Here is a 19,179-nt window from a genome sequence, read left to right as displayed (position 1 = left end):
AAGGAGGGGGATATGGAGGGGAGGGGGGGTAAGGAGTGGGGTACATGCACCCAACCCACCAGCTCTTCATAAGCCTCGAATATGAAAATATCCGGCGTATCAGTTTATAGCATGGGTTATCAGTAAGGTGGCCCTCGGGGAGCAAATCGAACCCGCGAAATATAAGAAAATCGGTAGCCAATCATATACTCCATGATCTGGTACGAGTCCCGTCAAGGCCTAAGACTTGATCGCCCTAATTGCCTATACCTCTCGCGTAGCGTGATCTAGATAAAGTACCATTCGATTTCTAATTGTCTATATGTGCTCTTAGCAGTCCAAATAATTATCCCCAGCCCTCGTAGAGAAAAAAATTAAAAAATAAAACAATTGAGACTTCCTACTATATTGTCAATTGATTGGTGCACGTGACAATGGAATCGTTCATTCATTACCCGACGTGATAATAGGTACGTGAGGTGACCTTGCCAAGCTAATTTATACCATTGTCGAGTTAGCCATAACATTTTACTGTAAATTAGGCCCCAGTGCACTTGAGAAATTCCTCCCTCCGTTAATGATATGCTGCTGGTAAGACAGTATACGTGATTAAGATGGAGATGTATTTCTGCATATTAATTATAAGTTTTACAGGTTAACGCATTTCATGGCAAAATGCCATGCACAGTCACATAGAAAGCTTTAAACCTAATGTGTGAAATTCTAGGCCCCAAGAAGAGTCACGTTTTCTTCTGATTACGTATAAATATTTAAACAAAAATTGAATCCATCTATGTCTTTGAATTATACGGAGCGCTACATACAACGTCGAATACAAGTATAGTAATCCAACAACACATGCCTGATGAATTCTAAATATTCATTTCCCTGTTTATCCATATTGTACGTGTGACTTTCACTTATTCCTTGCAAGACCATGCAGGGGAGCTGGAGGGGTGTGGGGCCAGGAGGAGGAGCGTGGGGGTGGATTGGGAACGTGTACTTACCTAGTTTTGAAGGAAAAAATACTTCAGAGTGCCGCCTTAATACAAATTTAGTAGTGTCTTTATTGCTAATATGAAATTACGTATTTCTTTCCATTTTAGTAATTAAAAAGGACCTTTTTGTAATTTCACAAATGCCCATTTTTAGTTGAGAAATTCATAAAGTTGTAATAAAAAGACGCATTTTTTTGTTGAAAATTTAACTGAACATATAATAGTTACAAAAATGCTCCTAATTTTGTTGAGAAAGAAAATAGTACATTCACATACTGGAATTCGTAAAGGTATACATAATACACAGTGCATCCATTTTGACTGAAATACTTGAGGTGATTATGTGCTTTGCCTCTTCAAATCTAAATCACACGTACCTCCCTCCCACTTCCCCCACCCCCCACACCAGATTGAACCCTCTTCCGCTGCCTCTGACAGTGGCAGACGAATAAATCTTTTGATAAATGATGTCATAAATATAGGTCCCATAGATTATCAAGCTAAACTTGCTAAAAGAAGTTTTAACCGACTTTCCAGACGATTCTGACATTTCAAATTATCCACAAATTCATTCAAGAGATTTCAGGTTGCTCAGTTAGCGATAAATTCGTCAAGATAGTTCAAGCAGCTGTTTTATTTTGCTAAATCTGCGGAGCATTAATCAAACCAGGACTGTAATTTATCACACTAAGGCACTCGCCTCTAGAGATATTCCTTCCATAGTAATGTCAAGTAATTACGAAACATTGATTTAATATTCAATATTTTGTCATCAGGAAACATTTCATTTATAACAGCAGACTTGCAGTGGGTCCGTACTGCTAGTATTCTACCATAGTTTTCCTGTAAGAATAGATTTGTACTCGATCTTAGTCTGATATTTTAAGATATCTAGTAATGGTACCAGTGCGAGAAGTACTCTTACTCACGATTAGAAACATGTACTCATTCTTGTACTCAAACCAAGGGGAATTCTAATTGTACTAATATTCACGCTTAGACACATGTACTATATACACCAAGGGAATTCTAATTGTACCCATACTCACGCTTAGAGACATGTACTCATTATTGTACTCACACCAATGGGAATTCTAATTGTACTCGTTCTCATGCTTATAGAGACTTATATACTCATTCTTGTACTCAAACCAAGGGGAATTCTAATTGTACTAATATTCACGCTTAGACACATGTACTCTATACACCAAGGGAATTATATTTGTACTCGTACTCACGCTTAAACACATGTACTCTATACACCAAGGGAATTATAATTGTGCTCGTACTCACGCTAAGAGACATCTACTTATTCTTGTACTCACACCAAGGGTAATTATAGTTTTACTCGTAGTCATGCTTAGACACATGTACTCATTCTTGTACTGACGCCAACAGGCGCGTAGCCAAGGGGGGGGGGGCGAAGGGGGCAACCGCCCCCCCCCTTGAGCATATTTTTTATTTTATTTTTTAATGTTTTTATGATATCACTAGTATTTTCAAAAGAGAAAATGCTAAGATGCAATTTACAAGGCCTGGTAAGTGCCATTTCCAGCGATCTGGGAGGCATTTACAGCCAAAATTTTCTTGTGCGCTTCGCGCCAACTTATGGTGGCGCTACGCTTAGATAGTTTGCAATGCCGAATCTACAGTTTCGCCCCTTTCTTGGCAAATTCCTGGCTACGCGCCTGCACGCCAAGAGGAATTATAATTGTACTCGCATTCACCCTTCTCTGTATACTCGTACAACAAGTCTGCATATAGTAGTATAGTAAAGATACGTAAATACTCTATGTAAATGTCAACATTGTGGAATGTTACTCTACTGTTTGAAATGAAACTTGGCTAGTCAAGTCAAGGAGCTGGAACAGCTACCCGGGTCAAGCTTAAAGACCTTTATTGATATGAAATCTTAGATAACAGTATATATAAAAAAAAATGCTTAAATGGATCTTTAGAGGTTGGATATCCTTCTCACTTTAAGTCATCTTAACTTCAATCAACCAAATCTCGAGTAAAGACAAAATAATTGCGTCTGATTTTTTTTTTACGGCTTACGGCGTTCCATGGAAAAATTTTCAATAAAAACATTGGCTGTCAGACGTATATCCCTTTAATATGAATGTTGAGGATTCCGTAACATCTTCTGTTTCTTTTAATCCCACAAAATCGAACTTTCAACTATATCTACGACATAGGTTTGCCAATGAAAACAAGTAAATCTATTCTCAATATATTTGTGAGATACACAAATGTTATATGTATCAGCGGGATTAATACGATATCGAACTCAACAAATGTCGTGGTTGTCTCATATATAATCCGCGTGTTTACACAAACTTGGAACGTTTGGCGTACTTATGTATGGGGTCACTTACTGCAGTCGATATACACCTTTTTTTTTTGATAACATTAGCTTTATGAGTCTCCTCCCGTAGAAAAGCAGCTGATTTCAATTTCTATCAAATGAAGCTAGGGAGAAGTGATACATCGTTTCACCATAAATTCTATAAAGTTGGATTTCCACTCAGGAGTAAGAGGCACACGTTTTGGGTTATGTTTCTTCCCTTCCGGTTTCATTTTCTAGTTCATTGTTGAGTGCTTGTCATCTCGTTCGCGCAATATAGTAAAGACTAAACTTCTAAGCAGGGTTTTCTTCTCGGCATGGAAGAGGAGGAGAAAGCCAGTCGAATATTCTTGAGCTAAAAGAGATTTTAGGCAGTACCCCCCCCCCCACCCACCCACCTACTCCTAAAACTGCCAGTATTGTTTTCCTTTCGGATAAACTCATCTCTGTTGATAGTTTCAGATTCACTGGTATACAGTATGATACTATTTATGCTGTCTGTATAGACTAGTATTAAGACACGATATCTGCTCTATTGTACACTGCGATTCCACTTACCTATGATATAACACTGGCAGACTTTAAAGCTTGGTGACACAGCTTTTCGATTTGTCTCTTGCACCCTTGTTAAAGGGCACAGCATAGTGCGCCCTCCTATATGTATTGTTGCTGAACACCTTAACTCTGACTATCTTTTGGCTATAAGATCATGTGTAGTATCTGTTCCCTTTCGAGGGGAATGGTGATGCACACCCGACGATGATCACACAGTCACAGTCCCGATGCAAGGGGACTGGGGTTGAGAGCGGATCAGTCGTTCGGTAGTTTGGTTTTCGTGCCCAGGTTCTTTCCTGGGCGACTTTTTCATAAAAAGTATCTGCATACAACTTTACAATAATCATACGCATGCGCAGAATTAGAAGCAAAGCCGGTTGCCATTTTAACTTTCATTGAGAGTGACGGGTTATAGTAACCATGTCTCAAAAAAAAGATATCAAGGTTCAAAAGTCCTTTCGAGGGGAACGGGGGGGGGGTGGAGGGGAGAGGGCTGCCAATGTTGTCAATCTGCGGTATCATAGTACCTCTAGTAGGTGAAACCTTTTGCTTTGTCTGTTTTCTGCTTCAGGTGAATGTTAACAGTGGTTAAAGGGAAAAGGCCATTAATAATCCAATTAAAATACACATGAATATTTTAGACTCAGCCTTGACAAGCCATCATATATATCAATGAAAATGAACAAGTAGAAACATACAGAATACCGTTGAAACTTCACGCACGAGTGGCTCAATGATGCCATCTTGAGACTTGATTAAGTCTCCGATTCTAATTTAAACAATGACGGCTCTCAAGTAGAATGCCATTTTCCCCTTTTTTTTTGGAGGGGGGTGGGGGGTTATCACAATTGCCTGTATATGACAAAAGGTCAATAATGATTTAGTTTGGTTTATCTCACCTTCCATCTACTCAAGATAATAACATCAATTTGATAGCGTTGAAAATGAAAACAAGCCTATTAAAATTTTAAATCAGTTCATTCAATATTGGTAATTGTATACCATTAAGCAATCGTTAGAAACTCAGTCATTATTTTTTATTTATGACATTTGACTTATAATAGTCTATGCACGTAGACCATTTCGAGAGGCGTATGCGTGTATGTGGGTACGTATGTATGTGTGGGTGTATGAGTGTATGTATGTATGGTTTCACTTCTAAGGTAAGTTTACGCCTGTATATATGCATGAATACATGAATACAGAGGTAAAAGAAGAAAGATCGTCCTGGAATAGAAGGTGCATTCATTATTTTACATTTACTGATACGATCAATTCTGACCTTCAACAAAAACTATCGGTGAATAAAAAAAGACATATTTTTTTTTAAACAAGATAGTCAGCAACGTTTACTTTACTAAAAAACTCAATCAAGGGAGAGAATTGTTTTTCTTAGAATTTTCAAAGTTATGGTAAGTAAGAAAGGTATGTCATAACCATATAGATACATAGAAATATTTACACAGAGGCATATGTTCGTGTATAGACAATTATGATGTGCTTTTCCATGTACACTGTCTGTCTGTCTGTCTGTCTATCAACCTGTTTGTCTGTTTGTCTCAAGCATGATGGCGAACGCACCTTCAATAATTCACTTACTTTCACCAATCACCACAAAGATATTGAAAGGGGAAAAAAATCATAGAATTTAAATTTAAAACAAAACAAAGTTGCACCTCCCAGAGTCATTTTATATTATATGGACGCTATATTAGATCCAATGAGAAAGTATAATAATAATAAGAAACTCACAAATATGAGAACTTCTTTATTCGTAATTTCAAAAGGTCTTATTAATAAATTTCCGAAGTTCTTGCTGCACATAAATCCCTATTGACTCAAACCGATTTGATATTGACTCAAACCGATTTGATGGAACAGAAGAAAGGTAAAAAATATGAATAATAGATTGAAATTTCACTCTATGAAAGTGAGTCAAACGATGACACTGGGTTACAATGAGACCAGATCAGGATTAGATGTAGCTTATATCTATAGGCATTGTAAATGCACCGTCTATGACAGAGTTTCATTCTTTCTGTTGCATTCTTTTCAAGGTAGTAAATTGTCTAATCCATAGACGGTGTATTTGATACAGTTTTAATGATGTACATATATATATGCTTCCAATATCTTAACGACAATCACACCGTTAAAACACGGAAGTCCTGGATGTAGAAAAAAAGGATCTTAGTTTAATAGGCATATGGGCATGACATTTAATAACGTTTACAAAAACAGTACCCCGCTACTATAGGATAGTTTTAATCTTCAAAGTTCCAATTATTTTTGCGTTATAGCCATATGTCACAGTTTTTCTTTTTTTTTACTGCCAACCAATAAAGATCCCTATCACTCAGTGACGTCACGGTACAATTAACCAGAGAGCCAGCTGCTAATATCAGCGTTGGCAAAAGTTGAACGATCTTACATGCACAGTTGAGTCAAATATATATTAAAACGGTAAGCGGGGATCGCAGAAGAACATTCAATAATGTCACTTATAAGGTGAGCATTTTCCGAAGAAAAAAATGTTTGGTACGTTTTACTCAGGAAATTTTAAGAAAATGTTCAATAATTTTGGATGTCATACAATTTTTTCTTCCCCTTTTTTCATTGTTTTCCACTAATGCCAAAATTAGGACTCTTTCTTCATTGGATTCGTTCTGCAAGTTTTGATAAAGTCTTTTGATTTATAGCTCAGAAATATAACATTACGGACAGTCGCAAATTTTTAATTATTTTTTCAAGGTAATTATTATACAATCATTTGAAGTCTATATAATGCAAAATAGAAGTAGTCGCTGGTGTGTATAGTTCATGTTACACTACATAGATTATTGTATAATAATGCACTTACCCAAAGAAACAGAATAAACTGCAGTATTTGTTATTGTTGTTGTTGTTGTTGTCCCAAACAAATTTTGAAGCTTGAAGTTGGTTCAATGCTTTGTCGTCACACGCTGTGGAGACAAGTGAGAAGAAGTCAAGTTGCGAATGCAAACAATTGATTGTTTAAGCTGTTATTATAGGACCCAAAACAAACAAATACAAACAAACACAAACATAAGAGTAACAAACAAAATGGAAAAATAAAAAGCTTTAGTGATATTTTCTTGAGTTCTATTTGAAAAATTTTATACGACGTTTTCTTAGAAGATATTTATGTATCACGAGTGATGCGATCGAATAAATTTTCTCTCAAACTTTGCCTTTGGAAGATTTTTCTTTAAACAAAATCCAAAGCAAAAGGGGGAAATCGTGATTACCCCCCCCCCCCACCCGTCCCACACCACTCCACTTCCTTCACCCCCACCTCGTCTACTCAACTTCCATGGGAAATGGCCATTTTCTTGATATACGGAATGCAAAAATAAAATACGAAATTTGTATTTTGCAATTCTGTCAATATCTGTCATTGTGTGGAATAACCAAGGGTTATATGAGGAAAGAATAGTCCAGAGTTTTCTCATATAAATGATATAGAGTATCAGAAAACTACAAATCAGTACTTCACCATAGCATCAACATATCTGAATTACAGGTTGAGAAAGATAAAAAAAACAAGACACTTGAAAACCTTGCTATATACAAACCCCTGCACCCGTACTCGCAATTGTTAACAGTATAGGCTTATACGAACATGTTTTGACGTCTAGACTATTCTGTTAAGCGTATGCATGAGAGTACTCAGATTCTGGACACTTTCCATACATCATCCCTCAAATGGATGAAACTGATGACAAAACGTGATGACATAAATCACGAATTTGTAGCCTAGCCTATATATAAGGTATAGAAAGACATACAGTCTCGCATTATGTCTTCAAGTCTGACATTAATCCCCCACACCCCCCCCCCCCAAACCCCAAATAGGCCTATATATCAACGTCTCGAATTTAGACCGAGTTTACAGGATTACGAGATCAGGTCTTATGTTATTTATAATTAAATAGGAAAGTCTCAATATCATTAATCATTAAGCAGTAAATAAAATAGGTTGTCTTAATTAAAGTTAAAATATTAAACTACAGAGGATATGTTTGTACCTCTGACCTTTTCGTGACGGGTTCAATCCCCTGTCAACCTTCTCTTTTTCTATATATCTTTCTTTGTTGTATGGCTGATTTCTAACTCTCTCTATATACTTTCTAGTCCCAAAACCCTTTCAGGTAAAAATATATAGCATGGTATAGACAATGGTTGAAAAGCCCCAAGAAATGATGCACGTCATTGAAACGAGACGTTTCTTTTTCAAAATTAAATTACTCGAAACTGCAGGCATTTTCGTTGAAAGGTCACCTCTCCAAAATGATCAACTTGGGGTTTGATTGTTTTAACACAGGAACAAAAAATTCTTGAGGTGCTCATGGCGAAGAAAAAAAAGAGTGTGGGTGTTCTACTCAAATTCATTATTAATTAAAGGGTTAATATACAAGTGCAATCAATGTGACCAACCGCTCAATTGGGTAATATTCTAGATAATATGTCCTTCGTCCGAGACGTGTTTCTCTAATTTAATTGGAGTAGAAGAAGGAGTATGTAATTGAAGGTAACGTGAGCTCCAATGTTCTCAACATTCCGAATGTATATGAAAGTCCGAAGAGGCGGGGTCACTGCATAATATATGTAAATAAGGCATACATACGCACGATCATGACATGGGATATGTCATCCGCTCTTATCATGCATACGACGGGGTAGGATCGGGGAGTGAGAGTCTCTCCCGTGGGTCGGTGAGGAGGGTGAAGGGAGGGGTGTCTGAAATTGTGCGACGAGTCAGATTTCTACCGAAAGGGTGTAACCTAATTACTCGGCTTATAGTTCGTAAAATGCCTGACATTAAAAAAAAACATGAACAAAACTCTGAGAGTTTCAAAACAAAACTTTAAACGTGGGATACGGTGTATTTATAATTGAATTCCAAATCACGACACACAACAAGATTTAGACAAGATGTTCAAATGAAAGCATAAGAAATAAGGAAGCAGACACTCACACATATAACCCAGTATTGTTTACAGAAATTTTTAATATGCCATTAGAAATTTTGAATGGAATCACGTGATGTTATCCTGTTTAATAGTTAACTCTTTTCCACGGTTCTTGCAAAACGAAAACCAGATAGAGGTTCACGCCAATAAAAAACCAAAAAACATATCGACAAACCATGATATTATCTTTACTATGAAGTCCCCATCATCCAAATAGCATGATTGATTAAACGAGTTCAACTGCGTTTTATAAAAAAGCTGATAGAGAGAGAGAGGGGGGGGGGGGGGATCGACGATATATAAGCACTCTTATAGAATAAACCTGTAAAATGATCTTTCTGTTTAGACCTAAAACTTGGCGGTTTGAAAAATATTCGATATATACATCGAATCAATCAAGTAGGTATAAGCAATGTGTTTTGATAACGATCTAAAGACAAGTGTATAAACACATTCTCGTATTCGGTAGCAACTCATGCTGAATTATAGGTGGCTTCGTTTTTAAGAACCAAAACAAAATTGAAGAAAAATCTTCCAAAGGCAAAGTTTGAGAGAAAATTTATTCGATCGCACCACTTTATTGGGGTTTCTTTGACGGTTTTATTTTTCCTCTCATTTTCTTCTCTCTTTGGTCAGCTTATGTGTGATTTAGACCCAGAAAAGAATTTACGCACTTTGGGGAGCTAAAGTAGGGAAATATCTAAAAAAAAAGTATGTAATAGGAAATTTAATGAATATTAATCAAGAACATTTCTTGACTATAACAATTAAAAAAAAGTACACACTTCTGAATCTTTTGCTTTAAGGCAAACGTTTGAGTTGATTTTGGTGCAGTTTAGATGCAACTCTCTTTTATAAAGACCTAGTTTTTTCTGGAAGAAGACGCGACGACCCCACCCCCTCACCCCCTCACCCCCTCACCCCCTCCCTCGAATCGGAGTCGGCTTAATCGACACAGGGCAATACCCACTCCTTTATAGAAATCCTTCATCCGCCTCACGTACCTTGCATTAAAGGTCAAATCCGCAACTGACTGCACGTCATGTGTGAAACAAGTATGTCGTATTAAAATAAAACCTACATGTTGAGAGGATCCCTGTGAGTATACATCCTGTCTCTAAACCAGCCTCGATGTGTTGGTTTCTTAATTCCAGTCAGTTATAGAGAAGTTATGTTAGTTGGTCAGAAATGGTTTGTGATTATGCACATAATATTTGTGTATTAGTACATAATATGAAGCATGCTCATAGGTCAAAGTTTACGGGAAACACAAAAGGGATATTTACAGGTAAAGTTCACGACCTCAAACTACATACCGTATTTATAATTCTACACAGGGAAGTTGCCAAAGAAAATAATGAGGTTAAATCTTATTATACCCAAGGTTGTTATGTTGTTTTATTGAAGCCGATACATACTGGAGCAAACGTCATCATCGCTGTCACTTTAAAGGAACATTCCAGAGATTTAACATACTTTTAAAGCTGAATGATAACCGGAATATACCAATGGAAAAACATTGACAGCACCCAATATATTTCCTCTTTTGTCTTGGACGATTCCATATCAAGAATAAATTTCTACCTAAAGTCATTACTTGTCTATTTTCTAATTTATAAATTGCCTATTTAAAGATATAGTACGCACAGTCAAATCTTGCAGTCATCATGCATGTACACACTACGTTACTAAACTAGGCCAATGCTAATGTATGCCTATAGTACAACGATATACAGTAAACAAATAAATCCTGCCCACGCATTTCAGTCCCCAGAATGATAAGCCTAGCGAAAATAACAAGAAATATTACCTTTTCAATCAGTGGATAGGATGTTAGGCTACAGCAGACAGCACACATCCACTGTTGGTGAATAGACATCCAACGTATATATATACGATATTGCGTACATCTATACTGTAGTTCTTATATATATATATAGGCCTATATATATATAGATTACACTCAAACATCTATACAGCGTTGGGACTTAATGAATCCAGCCGAATTCATCGCACGCAGTAACTCACGTGTACTAGATAATATTCGAACCAATCATTCTTGTCTATATTATGCCAAACTATAATAAAGAGTCTGGCATTGAATGCAATTTGCACAAAAAAATAAAATATGCCAGGTTTCTCACAGGATCAAAGATCGCGTTTATTAAGATCGAAGTTAATAAGACTTTCGCCTGCCACATGTGGTTTTATCAGTAGGCTATATAGAGTGTGATATAGATATATATTAAGAGTCAAGAGAGTCGAACGTATTGATGTATAAACCTTCGACGGCTTTCTGAGAAAGTCTGATATTTTCAAGGACCACCTGAGAAGTTCATTCAACCTTATGCGTTTTCCGTCCGGCGAAACCGAGTGTACATACAATTTCATTTTTTAATTAACTGTGCTCAAACGGTTTCTTGTACACAGATCTGCTGGTAAGGCAAAGGGTGTATATAATACAGGAGGAAAGCTAAAGCAGCTGTGTAAAAAATAGCTCTTTTTCTTGTTCTATTCTTGCCTTTCCAGAGAGTATTGCCTGTAATGTAACGCCGATCCGTCCTCTGTAGTAATAGACTCTTTGTTTTGTTTTTTCAACTTCAACTCGTAATGAATTAGGTATGCGGAGTTTGTTTTATTACCAATTCATCATGCGCACATAGCAGACAGTATAATGAGACAAATAGTCTACACTTTTTTTTCTTTCTATTTTCTCGTGAGGAGTATTGCACATAGGCCTAAATATTGGATTTTTTTAAACGTTTGCACACTGCATTAACTTCCTGAAATAACAAGACTATTCTAGCATAATGAAAGAAGTTCCGCCCTATATATATATATATATATATATATATATATATATAAAAACATATACATATATATTAGTGTTTGCACGGGTTATCCGGGTACCCGGGTACCCGCCCGACGCGTTACTACCCGGTTCCTAATTTATTACCCGAATCCTACGCAAAGTGTGATTTAAAAAAAAAAAAATTGCCAAACCGACGGTTAGGCAGATTTCCCATTGACTTAGTGTGGTGTTAGGCTACAATGTGGTCGAAGATAACAGCAATAACGAAGGTACCCGCCCGACGCGATTCTACCCGGTTCCTAATTTATTACCCGAATCCTACGCAAAGTGTGATTGTTTAAAAAACAAAATTGCAAACCGATGGTTAGGCAGATTTCCCATTGACTTAGTGTGTTGTTAGGCTACCATGTGGTCAAAGATAACAGCAATAACGAAAGCTTTCCATGGATATCTTATAACTGCGTCACAATTTCAGCTAATAAACAGATGGCTAGGCTAGATTACCCCCATTGACTTAGTGTGGTGTTAGGCAACCATGTGGTCGAACGTAACAGCAATAACGAAAGTATTCCATGGATGTCTTATAACTGCGTCACAACTTCAGCAAATAAACAGATATGTTAGGCTTAGCTAGATTTCTCATTGACTTAGTGTGGTGTAAGGCTACCATGTGGAAGAAATTATTTATTCATTCGTTTATTTCATAGAAGGAAAGGCTGACAAGGAATTTTACGAGATGTTTATGGATTATAGACGGGATAACTAAAAAATATTAATCGCTAGTGGCTTTTTACTAATCGTTTATTCCAAATGCGATCAAATTGCGCGAATCGCGCAATCTCGCGGCTAATGCGAACCCTGGGCCTGCATAATAGATAGTAGTAGTAGTAACAACTGTTTCAGAGCTAAATTGGATATTTATATGGTTTGATACAATAGACGTGCACGAGCAAGCATAAGCAGCGGCGGCAGTGCGATGTTAGTAGTAATGCTAATTATAATTAAATAATTAATTTATTAACAAGTTAATGAAAGAAACAAAAGCAAATAAAAATTATTGAGGAAGGTTTTATACCTTATCTTACACCTACGTATTTGAACATGAAAACATTGTCAGTAGAGAATATAATGCATTTATTACAGCATCCAATATGTAATTTCTTGAAAATCGTGATACACGAGGGTAAACAATTTTTTTCCGGGTACCCGGATACCCGACGGGTAACGGCCCTCGGGTACCCGGTTCCCGATTTTTGGACCCGTGTAAACACTAATATATATATATATATACATACATACATATATATATATATATATATATATTATTAGAGAAAACCAGAGAAATAAGATATAACTCATAATTGACAAATAAGGAGTAAGTTTTAGAAAATATATTGGAATTTTCGGTCCCCTGGGAGATTGAAGATTGAAATGTTCGGAAACTGGGAATCCTGCAAAATTATCACGAATAGACGGTAGACGATAGACGGTTCCGCTTACGTTTTAATAATCACAAAAAATATATTCGTAATAATTTTGCAGGATTCCCAGTTTCCGAACATTTCAATCTTCATAGTCATTCTCTAAAAAACCTAAAATGTATTTTAATTGCCTCGAACTTCAAATCAACTACTGAACGTAAACGTAAAGAAATCGATTGGATCTTTCGTATTAAGTCTCACATCACCGGCCTCAACAAAGACTTGGGACCCCTTAACAACTATCAGTTCTACAAGCAAATGTAATCCGTTCTTTGCTCCTTAATCCGCTTCCTGTATAGTCATGGTTTACTTGGTTTTAATTCCATCATTGCAACTTACACTTATCTAGCGTCATACTTTCATTGTGTTACATTTTTAACTTTTCATTCGACTGCCAAGTATTGCTGACGAAGGTCCCAGGGGGACCAAAAATTCCAATATATTTTCTAAAACTTACTCCTTATTTGTCAAGTATGAGTCATATCTTATTTCTCTGGTTTTCGCTAATAATATTTTCTTTTGGAGTAAACGTGGATTTTCGTTATATTATATATATATATATATATATATGTTTGTATATATATATATATATATATGTTTGTATATATATATATATATATATATATGTTTGTATATATATATGTTTGTATATATATATATATATATATATATATATATATATATATATTTTTTTTTTTTTTTTTTCTTCGGGTTCTTTCCTTCATGCACCCATGGCTTTCTATTCAATGCTATTGTAACAGTACTTCACTTATCAGCTATTCCCTGGCTCAACAAAGACAAAAAACAGATCAAAAACAAAACCGTTGTCTTTTCTTTGATAACAAATCTATTATCCCCCGCAGGACCTCTCGCGAGGTCGATCAGGGGTTAAAACTTCTTTATTAATTGGACTCTATTTTTAATCTTCTTGTTTTAGACAAAGTGGGTTGCTGGGTTTGACCTACCGTCAAGAAAGCATAGACGTTAGTATATACAGGCGCGTATCCAGGATTTTCTAACCCGGGGGGCGCGAATTACTATCTAAGCGGAGCGCCACCATCGGTTGGCGCGCAGCGTACAAGAAAATTTTTGGTTTTGATACCCCCCAGATCACCGGAAACGGCAGTTCTCGGGCTTGAAATGACCAACCAGATGTACACTTTTGGCCTGAGAACCAAGTATTTCCTAATAGTTTTTTTTCCATCCATAACCTTTTTGAAGATTGTCAACCCGGCACACGTCATGTTCGACCTGATCGCATGTCCTGTGGGTCTTTGCTTTTGTAGGTGATCCTACGTCCCGGCCCACAATACCCGTCAGCCCCACTTTTCAAGGTTTTAAGCCCCAAATTTGTTCAGAATTTGAAAATTCACATTTCTCGTGAATAAACTCACTTCAAAACATACCCATAATGTTGTACAAAATTTCATCTATGGACAACCAATATAGAAAAACTACCTTCAACCCCTAGCAGACCGGTCAAAATTGCACGAGTAGAGGGAAGTGTGATGCAGAATGTTGGTCAGAAATTTTCGAAAATTCAGACACAGTTAATTTATTGGTGTACAAATATTAAACTTCTTATAACGGCTATTATAAAACTTGGTTGAAGGAAATGAAAAAATAGCAGATATTTCCGAAACCGAACACTACACACATAGGCGTAGGAGGCGCGGCGGCAGTGGCGGAGCTAGGGGTATTGGTCAGGAGGGGCGAGAATGGTCTGTAGGGGCGCTTTCGACACTATCTAAGCGGAGCGCCACTACTGGTTGGCGCGTAGCGCACAGACAAATTTTGAGTAATGATACTCCCTAGATCGCCGGAAATGACCCTTTCAGGGCCTGGCTAATTTGCAGATAAACGAAGAATAGGGTGTCATCGCCAAATTACACCAAAAAAATGTGACAAATGTCAATAAGTAGATGAGAGCGCAATAAAAAAGTCAATAATCACGAATAAGTAAAAAGTGGTAAAGAGCTGAAAAAGGCGCCAGCAGTCCATTTGAGTCCGTCAGGGGGCGCATCCGCCCCCTGACCGTATGGACGCTCCGCCACTGCGCGGCGGGGGTGCAACCCCTAATTCGCCATTACCAATGTAAAAGAAACTTTTGACATAATTGGACCACCATGCTTTTTATACATCTACATGAGACATGTCGTTGTTTACATTAGCATCCCGCGGTATACTGCGCAATTTGAACGGACCGTATACGGTACATGATGGCATGCGATGTAATAACCGATGCTTGCTTATATGATATTGACATTAACACGTTGAACGCGCCTCGCGCGCGGAAATTTTTGGTTATTTTTTCAGGCAAGTCGGACAGTTTTGAGGATTTTCATCCTGGAACGCCATTTTCATGCTCACTGATATGATGTGATATCTGCTGTTTGCGTTACAAATTCGAACAGGCGTGTAGCGAGGAATTTGCCAAGGGAGGGGCGAAGCCTGTAGGCAAATTATCTAAGCGTAGCGACACCATAGGTTGGCGCGAAGCGTACAAGAAAATTTTGGCCGATAATGCCTCCCAGATCGCTGGAAATGGCACTACCCAGGACCATTTGTTAGCGCAAAGCGTACAAGCAAATTTTGGCCGAAAATGCCTCCCAGATCGCTGGAAATGACACTTCCCAGGCCTTGTAAGTTGCATCTAAGCACTTTCTAATTTGAAATTACTTAGCGATATCATTTAAAAAATGCTGAATGGGGGGGGGGGCGGTCGCCCCCATCCCAAAATGCGTCATGTTCCCCGACGACACGGTCGAGTTAGAGACCAGCCACAGTTGGTTTCATAGCACAATTCTACACACGCGTTATGATGACCGTATATAGTATATATATATAGATCATTAGTGAGAGAGGAAAATGGAAACGTCAAAAAAATGGAGTTGTCGGTGTAAGGGGTAGGGTGAGGCACACTTTTACGAAATCATTGATCCGTCACTGGCTACCCTTCAGCGCTGTAATGATGTCACTGTTCCTCTTTCTCTTCCCGGTGTCTTCGCGTTTTTCTTTTACTCCCTCCTTTTCTCCTCCTTCTTCTCTCTTTCTTCTTTTTCTTTTCCCTTCCTTCCTCTCCTCCTCCTCTTTTTCCCCTCTTTTTTCCCTTTTTCTTCTCTTTTTTTTCTCTCCTCTTTTTCTTACCCGGGGGGCGCGCGCCCCCAACGCCCCCCCCTGGATACGCACCTGATATAGGTATATACAGTGTCACCTGACATATTTCGGTAACCATTCTAATAATATGTGCTAACTCCACATTTCCTAAATATTTGATATTTTCTCTTAGGGTTCCGTTATATGCTGAAAACTTATCTACTGATAGAGATAATGCATGCCATCTCTCCGTGTACTTTTGTCACTTTAGCAACTATTTCTCGCAGCTGGTATCTTGGTTAAGATTTACTTTTTTAATGTCGGTGCGTATATAAATATTCCTGAGTTCGAAGAGGAGAACAAGAGAGATATAGAAAGAATAGTACATTTATATTTGATTGTTGTTTCCTCCGGTAATGTACACTTGTACACCCATACGCTTGAACATCCATCCATTTATCCGTCCACCCGTCCGTCCGTCCGTCCGTCCGTCCGTCCGTCCGTCCGTCCGTCCGTCCGTCCGTCCGTCCGTCCGTCCGTCCGTCCGTCCGTCCGTCCGTCCGTCCGTCCGTCCGTCCGTCCGTCCGTCCGTCCGTCCGTCCGTCCGTCCGTCCGTCCGTCCGTCCGTCCGTCCATCCACCCACCCATCCATCCATCCATCCACCCACCCACCCATGCATCCATCCGTCCATCCACCCACCCATCCATCCATCCGTCCATCCATCCACCCACCCACCCATCCATCCATCCATTCATCCAAGTCCCGTCCCTGTGTAGTTTTTTTTTTAAAATGAAAAGTCGCCCAGGAAAGAACCTGGGCACGAAACCAAACGACTGATCCGCTCTCAACCCCAGTCCCCTTGCATCGGGACTGTGACTGTGTGATCATCGTCGGGTGTGCATAACCATTCCCCTCGAAAGGGAACAGATACTACACATGATCTTAGCCAAAAGGCCGTCTCTGTATAGTATGCAAAGTTAGTACTTGGTCATCATTGCCAAAGTGTTACGACTTCTTTCAACTCATCTTTTCACTGCATATTCTATCAATCCTTTCGCTTTGAATACTTCATCAAGAAACTTGTAAGAAAGTGCAGTTAACTTTAAGATTTTTGTCACGATTGAATGTTTAAGTCCCATCACACCCATGCAAGCTCATAAAAATTCATTGAATATCGAAACAATTAAAGTGTCTTTAAATATATTACAATAAATTATACTTACTTCGATGATACGTTCGAGTAAGTTATCCTTGTAAAGCCTATTTATTTTTCATAATATATTTTCAGCTGTCTAGAAATATCCTGAAAGAAGGAAAAGTGCTCTTGTACTATTAACACGACAACCAAGGAATTGTTGATGCATTTTTAATTTCATTATTTTCCAACAGCAAAACATCTATCGATTAGTTATCAAGAAGACGTGAGAAATAAAAGTTCACACATTCTGACCTACAATTTGAAGAAGCAAAATAGAGGAAAAGGTGGTTGCTTGAATCGGCAGACTTTCATTCTCAATTTCCAAATGACTTGACAGTTTAGTGTTATATTATCCGTAACATGTAAATGCAATAAACAACATCGGTCCCTTTTATTTCAATTCAACCAACCGCTCTTTTTCCTGCATTTTTACGAAGAAAATAAATCACGTGACAAACTTCTTCAATATTTGTGGCCAAACAGAAAAAATAACCAGTATAACAACATTTAATGTCTATTTCTTGACTGATTTGTTTTGAATTTTTTTTTTTTTTCGTTCACCAAGTTTCTGACACTTGGAGAAATATATAATTTAATCTGTTCTTGTTTGATAATGTATACTCATCTGTTATTTGTAGGGTATATGCATTTTAGCGACAATTTTTACCGCTAATTGAACCCTGGTTTCTCCTATTAAGGAGTCAATTTACCAAAGAATGGCTTCATGCAAACGTAACTCTAAACTAGAGGATATTTTTGCTCTTTTGTAGATGATAATTTTTGGTTACACTGAGTGACCCTATTTGCAGATAGTTCTTGTTAAACATAATCTGATTGGCTAGTAAATAATATTGTATGTATGTATTTTAGATCTTCCTGCAAGGAGGAACTTGCGAAGAAGCCTCAAATTATTATATATTAACTAAAAGTACTAACCCATCAATGACCCACCCGGTTGACCATATTGAACTCAGCTTCCATTCCGAGTCATGCACCTAATATACCGAGTCCATGATTTCGAGCTATAGAGTCCAGAGTATAAAGTGGACTCGAGATAAGGACTCGAGTACTACATTTCGTTTGGTGTCGTGAACCTGATTTTTAGTTAAAGTTTTAAGGTGAGTTTAACTTTGTGTTATAGACTGATTTTGAATTTGCCTTTATAGAATAACTTTAGGTAGAATATAAATCAACGATATGGTAAAGTCCAAGAAAAAAAAGAGAGAAATTTAAGTGCTACAAATATTTGTATACATAGCCTATACAGGTTTGTATAGCTATACCGGTTTCACGATATTTATGATGACGTCGGCTGATCAGTCCAGGTCTCAAGGTTATTCTTCTTACATTTTTACATTTTTATTTTCTAGTAGCTCAATCAAGATATGTTCTCTTAAAACATATCGGAATGTATTGTAAACATGCTTTTAAAAACCGTCAAATTCTAGAGTTTTCCAATCGAGTTTTGAGTTGCATCTGAAGAACTGACCTAATTTGTCTTTGTATTAGACTAACTAGTCCAGTCACTTTAACTGATGAACCTCTGCTAACTCAAAGGTCATTCCTAATATTTAAAAGTGGAAAGAGAAAAACAACCTGCAGGACTGTGTGTTTTATTTAAAAGTCTACCACATATCAATATAATTTTGTGCCATAGGTCCCCTTTAAATATACATATTATCTTCTTTTCGATATTTTCCTTGACGTTCATGTATATA

At 37.5% G+C, this 19,179-nt stretch overlaps 1 protein-coding gene across 1 annotated transcript in view; it reads right to left on the bottom strand.

Moving 5' to 3' along the window:
- The window catches only part of LOC139980243 (uncharacterized), a 116,927-nt gene extending 105,653 nt beyond the window's left edge, over positions 1–11,274 (bottom strand). The window contains exons 1-2 of the mRNA XM_071991786.1: positions 10,684–11,274; positions 6,740–6,842 (exon numbers count right to left, since the gene is read on the bottom strand). The gene's annotated coding sequence lies outside the window, so the exon portion shown is untranslated. The remainder of the gene's footprint in view (positions 1–6,739; positions 6,843–10,683) is intronic.
- Positions 11,275–19,179: the final 7,905 nt, after the last annotated feature.

This window comes from Apostichopus japonicus, chromosome 2 (genome assembly GCF_037975245.1).
Source record: "Apostichopus japonicus isolate 1M-3 chromosome 2, ASM3797524v1, whole genome shotgun sequence".
NCBI lineage: Eukaryota > Metazoa > Echinodermata > Holothuroidea > Aspidochirotida > Stichopodidae > Apostichopus > Apostichopus japonicus.
Note: the sequence above shows the minus strand (reverse complement) of the source record. Positions and strands in the feature narration are given on the sequence as shown.